Source organism: Anabrus simplex, chromosome 4, assembly GCF_040414725.1.
Source record: "Anabrus simplex isolate iqAnaSimp1 chromosome 4, ASM4041472v1, whole genome shotgun sequence".
In the NCBI taxonomy this organism is placed as follows: Eukaryota; Metazoa; Arthropoda; class Insecta; order Orthoptera; family Tettigoniidae; genus Anabrus; species Anabrus simplex.
In genome coordinates this window covers 453,881,752-453,889,585 of record NC_090268.1, presented here as the reverse complement: position 1 = coordinate 453,889,585, position 7,834 = coordinate 453,881,752, and the positions used below count along the sequence as shown (strand labels likewise).

Genomic DNA, 7,834 nt, shown 5'->3' with positions numbered 1-7,834 from the left:
TCCCCGAAACCTGCACGGAAAAAAGCCCTCATTATCAGTTATGATGTCTACATTTTAATGCTAACAAGAGAAAACAAACATTATCTTCCTTGCTGTGCACGTCTAAAAGACAAAGTATTGTAAATATACTACTTTAAGTATCCTTTCCTTTCCTTTCTAGTTAAGTGTGTGTTCTTACATGCATAGGTTGGTAGTATCCAGCAGTCAAGAACAGAATTATACAGCATAAATGAAATGAAAAGAAATCTATAATGTACTTCCTTCTTCCTTCCCTTCTGAAAATTAAATATTAAGAGGGGCCTGGAGCTACCTTACTCATTTCCCCCTTAAATAAATAACCTCAAAGGAAAGGCTATTCTTGTGCTCTCCTGGCTAATGTTACAGATGCCCTCATATTTGCAGTGTCTCATTATTGTTATTATTATCATTATTATTAGGAGAGTTGTCTGAACTGCTCTATCACTTCAGGATTTCTCCATACTTCTGCTAAGATAGCTATAGCAGCATGATAGACAAACAGCTCTTATCTTAAGGAGTTGGTGGCCCTGAAAAGGGCCGTTTATTTATATTTTTCCGGTGAGCCAACGCCCTGACCGAGAACAGGAACTTAAGCCTTCTTCTCGGTCTTCTTAGGCAGGAGCACTGCCTGGATGTTGGGCAGAACACCACCCTGGGCAATGGTCACTCCAGACAGCAACTTGTTCAACTCCTCGTCGTTACGGATGGCCAACTGTAAGTGACGAGGGATGATCCTGGTCTTCTTGTTGTCACGGGCTGCATTGCCCGCCAACTCAAGAACTTCAGCTGCCAGGTATTCCATGACTGCAGCCAGGTACACAGGAGCCCCAGCACCCACTCGCTCAGCGTAGTTTCCCTTGCGGAGGAGACGGTGGATACGGCCGACAGGGAACTGCAGGCCTGCACGGCTGGAGCGACTCTTGGACTTGCCCTTCACTTTTCCTCCCTTTCCTCGTCCTGACATGATGCTATGATGCTCTGCTGCTCTACTTCGAAGGGAAAATGATACCGCAGGACCGCCTCAATTGGTGCAGGCAGGGCCTGCACCGTGAGTATTATAGCCTATCAGCCCATTGGGGCTTTGAGTGCTTTTTCTTGAAGATTCTTCTTATTGTAGCTTGACGTTCTGTTGTTGGTGGTCGGTCTTCTTTTTACATCTGGACTGGACAGAATGTGCCCTGCGCCCTAGGGGCGAGAAGAGTAGGGTGAAGCAAGGATCGGGTTTAGCATCACTCCACAGCAAGGACAGACGGCGCCTTAAGCTTCTAAGTGGTGCCGTGCCCGATGTTGCTTAACTATCATGAAGAGTTTGAAATTGGAATCATGAGAATTGAGAAAAGTTACAGAACCAGGACGAGAGGGAGGAGAGGTGGGGGTTAATGGTTGGCGAGCAAGGCAGGTTGATGTGGTCACCCATCCACTCGTTGACCACGGCCGATGTTGCTGCAGCACTTCACGTTGCTACGCGGGGGTTTAGTGCTTCGGGAATAGGATCATGAAAAAGTGGGCTTGGTGCAGTTGGCGATATTGGCAGGGTTAGTTGACGAGGAGTTGTCTGGGCGGCATGGGGGGAGGGTTAAGGGACGAGAGAAGTCTGATAAGGAGCAAGTTGAGAAGAGTGGAGTTGTCTTGGCTTGGTGAAGGAGTGACTGGGAGGGCCTGTGGAGGAGCAGTGTGCAAATGACGTGCCTGCCTATAGTGATCTCGGATAGCCTTCTTCAAAAATGGACAACCAGGATAGGAGGCTGCGTGACTGCCTTCACAGTTCGCGCACCTCGGCTGGGTCTTTGGCACAGTGCAGACAGTGTGGTGGTGATCACCCCCACATCTGTTGCAGCGTGTATCATTAGGGCAAGAAGCCGCTGAATGATACAACTGAAGGCAGTTGTAACACTGAGTCATCACTCTGCGCACCAGTTTTGTAGCCTGCAAGGTTGCTCAACGTTACGAGCCAACCAATAAGGCTGCAGTAAGCTTGCGCTCATTGGCTAGTCGCATGCAGCCCTCTCGGTCTTAAAAAGAATTGCAAGGGGGCCGAAAAATTTACTTTCTAGGAGACATCCCAGACAACCATGCCACCCAAGACAAGCGGAAAGGCAGCCAAGAAAGCCGGCAAGGCCCAGAAGAACATCTCCAAGGGAGACAAGAAGAAGAAGCGCAAGAGGAAGGAAAGCTATGCCATCTACATCTACAAGGTGCTTAAACAGGTACATCCTGATACTGGCATCTCCAGCAAGGCGATGAGCATCATGAACAGCTTTGTCAACGACATCTTCGAGCGCATCGCCGCTGAGGCTTCCCGTCTGGCCCACTACAACAAGCGCTCCACCATCACCAGTCGGGAGATCCAGACTGCCGTCCGCCTCCTGTTGCCCGGTGAGCTGGCCAAGCACGCCGTCAGTGAGGGTACCAAGGCAGTTACCAAATACACCAGCTCCAAGTAAGGTGCCAGGTTTTCTGCCTTGCTGCATTCTTAACAAACGGCCCTTTTCAGGGCCACCACACCTTTAAAAAAAAGAGCAGCATCTGTTAGCCTTGTTATCAACTCCACTCTGATTTTATCTATCTGTCCTACTTCATATACATCGAAAGACAGTGCAAAACATTCAAATCATAAGCTAAGGAGGGAAGAACTACTACTACTACTACTACTACATTACCTTATTGCTAAAAATCCTCCTGCTTTGTCCTTTACAATGAAAACCAGACCAAGCCCCATGGCACTACAGCCCCTAAGCAAGCAGGCTGAGTGGACCTCAAAGCAGCCATTAGATCGAGGTAAAATTCCTTTGCCTGGCCGGGAATTGAACCCGGGCCCCCCAGCTACGAGGCAGGCACGCTGCCCCTGCGCTACAGCGCCGGCCCCTTCACAACCACCTTCAGTAATTATTATTATTATTATTATTATTATTATTACAACCCTCGACACTTCCCGTGTGTGTGTGCGCGCGCGCGCCAGCGCGCGCGTTTTTTTGGGGTTAGGTTACGAGAAGTGGGGTTAAGTCGAGTTAGGGTACGTTTCGCCGCGGAGCGCGACAACCACCCGCGCCCGCTCCGCGACGGCGACCTCCGAGCACACCCCTGCACCATTGCCAACGCCCCCGCGCCACAAAGACCTCCAGGAAACTCGCTTTGCGGTTCGTATGGACGTTTCAAGCTCCGTTCTCTCGCCAACGGCCATACCATGTTGAATACACCGGTTCTCGTCCGATCACCGCAGTTAAGCAACATTGGGCGTGGTCAGTACTTGGATGGGTGACCGCTTGGGAACACCACGTGCCGTTGGCTCAATTCCCTTTTTACCAAGTTTCCCAGTCCCAGTACGACAACTTACTTTCAACTTTTGCCTCAGGCCAGCAGAAATTGCTTAAATCACGTTTTTTGTTACGTCTGAAACTAGCTAGACCTTTTGCTGCTCTTCGACCCCGTGGCTATACAGGAACGAAGCTTAGCGTAGTATTGCATTTCCTCCTAGGTGACCGGCCTAACCTGGCGGCGGCGACATCATCATCATCGTTGTTGTTATTATTATTATTATTATTATTATTATTATTATTATTATTATTATTATTATTCGTCGTCTCTCTCTCTCTCTCTCTCTCTCTCTCTCTCTCTCTCTGTGTGTGTGTGTGTGTGTGTGTGTGTGTGTGTGTGTGTGTGTGTGTGTGTCGACCTAGGGGACCCTTGCTGAGCCTAGCACCGCTTCCAATTACTCGTGCCAGGATTTTAACTTTCGTACCTCCTATCGTACGTCCCTATGTCTAAACTTGCTGTTCTTATTCTTTTAGGTTAGTGTAGCTTATCCTGCAGGCCTCTTATGGCACATAACATCATTCTACGTCCTATTTCTCCCAATATTAAGATTATTAAAGGGCGGAACGAGGCTTCTAAACTCCCCGCCCACCTTGAAAATCGCGAGGAAGGTGGTTTCCATGCAACGTCATCGACACTGTCGTGATTACAATGAAAGCCATGTCCTAGCAACCGACCGCGGCATTTAGCAGCCCCTCAAAGAGTCGAACAATTTCCTTTTATGTTCTTTCAGGTAAGTAGCTATTCAAATTACGACACGGTTCGGCAATAAGTTACAAGTTTGTAGTACGCTCGTGTCTCTCCCGGGCTTCCTTACGAACGGTAGGGCACCAGTGCAGTACAGTGGCCTACACACAGCCCGCTATCTTCGAAGTGCGTGTGTTGCGATGTAACGTAGTTTTGAAGCCTAGGAACTTGTAAAACTCTTTCATTTCTATCAAAGACGAGACGCCCTTCAAATAAGACTGAGAAGGTAACCTTTTGACGACAAGGGTTAGTTCAAAGAGTCGTGACGTTTTAGGTTAGGTGAAGGGAGGAAAGCACTCGTTTTTGTTGTTTGTACGTCAGCTGACCGATCTTTTGGCAAGTGATAAATTGAGTAGAACGAATCGGAACTCCGTATAGTTACTGTTACCGTCCTAGAATTAAAATTAGACCATTCTGAGCCCTACTTGACAGGTTCGACACCGGCTCACTCGTGTGATATTTCGATGGTCTGTAGATATGGGCGCATAAAAAGAACTCCTGCGGGACAAACTTCCGGCACCTCGGCATCTACGAAAGGCGTAAGATAATAGTGAACATAACCTTACTAGTAGTACCACCACCACCATTACTGCTACTAATACGACTATTACTTAAGGCAGTGGACAATTTCGAACTCAAGCAATAATGTGTCCTTTTGCTGACCACCTGATCACTGCCTCTTGCCTTACTACTACAGGCTAGCGTTCAAGGAAAGAAAGAAAGAAAGAAAGAAAGAAAGAAATAAGTTACCGTTCTTCCCAAGTCAGGTTAGGATTTCTGCATCAGACACGGCTAGGGCTGATCGTGGATCTACTAGTACCTAACATGCTAAATTGTGCTCCGTTATATCATCACCAGTCGTGAAGTCACACCTGCATCTTCTAATTACAGGGTAGATGCTACATATTTCGGGCAATATATAACCCAGGTTTGGCTTGGATAACCTAAAAATATTCAGGTACTGGGTCTGGCCTGGTTATATCAAGTGTCACCCTAGATCAGCAGGGCTAAGAATCATCAGGTCTCTGTCATGAATTTAAATGGCTTAGTACCCCTCATTATGGTGTACTTCTCTTCATATTTGAGGGAAGAGGAGTAAAACTTAAAACTTTATTGCCTGTCTTAAACCACCTACTTTCTTTGGGGTATTGTCTAGCACAAACTTCTAAGGCGACCACATCACACAGCCCGATGCTCGAATACTGCTTGGGCAGGGGTGTAGGTGGTGGTTAGTGGTTGCAAGAAGGGTCCTGGAAGGGAGGGATAATAAGCCAGTACGCCACTTGCTCTTAAGTCTGTACCTTTCATTATACGGTTTCATTAACTATTTTTTACACCTGCCCTGTAGTATGGTACCATTTAGTAAGAGGTCTCTAGAGTTTGGCCTAGTACAACCTTCAATGAAAGTAGTTTTCAGGAGTGGTTAGGTACCCCTATACTTACTTTCTTTCTTTCTTTCTTTCTTTCTTTCTTTCTTTCTTTCTTGGATTACAAGGTGTCGGTAAAGCAGCTGATCGTTGCTTATGTACAAAAAAATGTTCATACATGGGCTTTCATTCGCTGAGGTAAATGATAATGATAATAATAATAATAATAATAATAATAATAATAATAATAATAATAATAATAATAATAATAATAATGGCAAGAACACAAAGGGTCCTTTTCTCTGCAGCTGATTTTTAGCATGAAGGACAGAGGCTGTCATGATGATGATGATTACCGAGTGATACCGTTAAGCTAAAACCCAGTAGGGGATTAATATTAACAGCAGGGAACGTTGTGCAGAATCATTCAGTAAAGATGTAATGGCAGGGGGAGGGGGGGAAGAGGGCGTTCAGTATAATACACCATCAACCCAAGTACAGTGCATATTTAGCTCTATGTTATGTAATGCTCTCTCTGCTCTCTGTACCTTTATTTGGCCCTACAACTTGTCTCACCAAGTGAAGGAGATCTTACACATAGTTACTGTACTGTACTTAATTTCACGCTGACTTCAACTGCTAGTAGGATACGCACGTCGAACCATGCAGAAACCTGCACGATTTCAAACGACTGCCGACTAGATAGCGACTAGGCCGAAGAAAGAAAGGGCATCTTATAAATCGAGAGCGACAATTCATTTTCGAGGTTAGGGTTACCGCTTGGTTCTCTTAGCCAAAGAAATCATGAAACCATTTTGCGAGTAAAAACTGATGTTACCTGAATTTTGGATACAGTTATTACTACCATCATCATCATCATCATCATCATCATCATCATCATCGTCATACGCTACTCTGTATGATGAAGGTGGGTAGCAAGATCGAGTCTCGGCGCGATCAGTTGGCTTCAAATTCTGCTTCACCTCGTTCAGAGTATACATATTCAAGGTAAAAACACTAGCTTCTCTCAAAAAATAAACTCCTATTGAAGGGTCATTAAACACAACTTCTTCTTCTTCTTCTTCTTCTTCTTCTTCTTCTTCTTCTTCTTCTTCTTCTTATTATTATTATTATTATTATTATTATTATTATTATTATTATTATTATTATTATTATTATTATTATTATTATTATTTTCCTTTCTTTCTTTCTTTCTTTCTTTCTGTCTTTCTTTCTTTCTTTCTTTCTTTCTTTCTTTCTTTCTTTCAGGACCATTTAAGTGAGATGTTAGCTGTATGAGTGTTGCAGCACCTCAAACCTTTACATTTTTTCCCTTGTAAGTTGTGGCAATGTCTTGCAGAGAAGTTTGTTGGGAAACCATGGTCCTTCCTTCCTTCCTTCCTTCCTTCCTTCCTTCCTTCCTTCCTTCCTTCCTTCCTTCCTTCCAATAAATCTGCTGAGTTGCTGTCTCAAAGGGTCTCTCATCCTAAAGAAATTTGACCGAAGGTAAGGGATGTTGCCAGGTCTATCAAACTGACAGACTTATCATCTCCTGGTACAGGAAATCTGTTCTTTGAAGAGTCTGGACTGACTGCCCCTTCCTCCGTCACGGTGTTCTCGATCCTGCCTTCGCAGCCCACTGGAGGCAGTAAGATACGACTCACAATGCCTCCATCCAGCAGGCGAGGGGTGAAGCCTCTCCTGAGGCGGTACAGGCTCTGTAGCGAACTGGAAATTTAATTATGCCCTAAGAAACATCTAGAGGTTCCCTTGGGCAGGCTGTCCCTTTTCCCAACCTGAGCTTTCGACCCCCGACAGGGGCTGAAAGCTGCTGGATGTGAGAGACTGTACAGAGTTGAGAGCCTTATAAATAGAGGCCTAAAGGCTAGGACTTTACGAGATTGGCGCTACCAGCAGGAAAGCAGGAGTCGAACGAGTCATGGAGGCTAGCTTCTAACTTATGTCCTTTATCCTGTAGGTCCTTTCAAGCAAAGCTACAAGAGGCAGATTACAGCAGGTCTGCTTCACTCTGTGGAAAACTACCTAAAGGCTGACTTGCCTTTGCTCTCACTCGGAAGGGGTTAGAGCCTGAGGATGGCCGTTCAGCTCCATTGCTAGAGGAAGGATTGGGCTTCCTTCAGGTAAGAGGGGGTCACTCCCGGGGGCGTCGCGACGACGACGGCCGCCCCTAAACGTCGGCATGGAGAGGCGGCTGGTGAAATGCTGCCCATCGAACGCACCTCCATCAGGACGCCCGAAGCAAGGTGACGAGTACTTCTGCCACCTGAGGAGCAGCGTCAAACCTTTGACTATCCCTTCCTAACCGAACCCTGATTGTAACCCACCCCTTAAAGACGCAGGGAGCACGAGAAAGGAGCTAGGAAGCACGT

The 7,834-nt window shown here is 46.1% G+C and overlaps 1 non-coding gene across 1 annotated transcript; it reads left to right on the top strand.

The window, feature by feature from the left end:
- The first annotated feature begins 3,187 nt into the window (after positions 1-3,187).
- LOC137500750 (5S ribosomal RNA) lies at positions 3,188-3,306 on the top strand. Its single transcript, XR_011018251.1, has one exon. It is a non-coding gene; the product is annotated as a 5S ribosomal RNA (ribosomal RNA).
- The last annotated feature ends 4,528 nt before the right edge of the window (positions 3,307-7,834 follow it).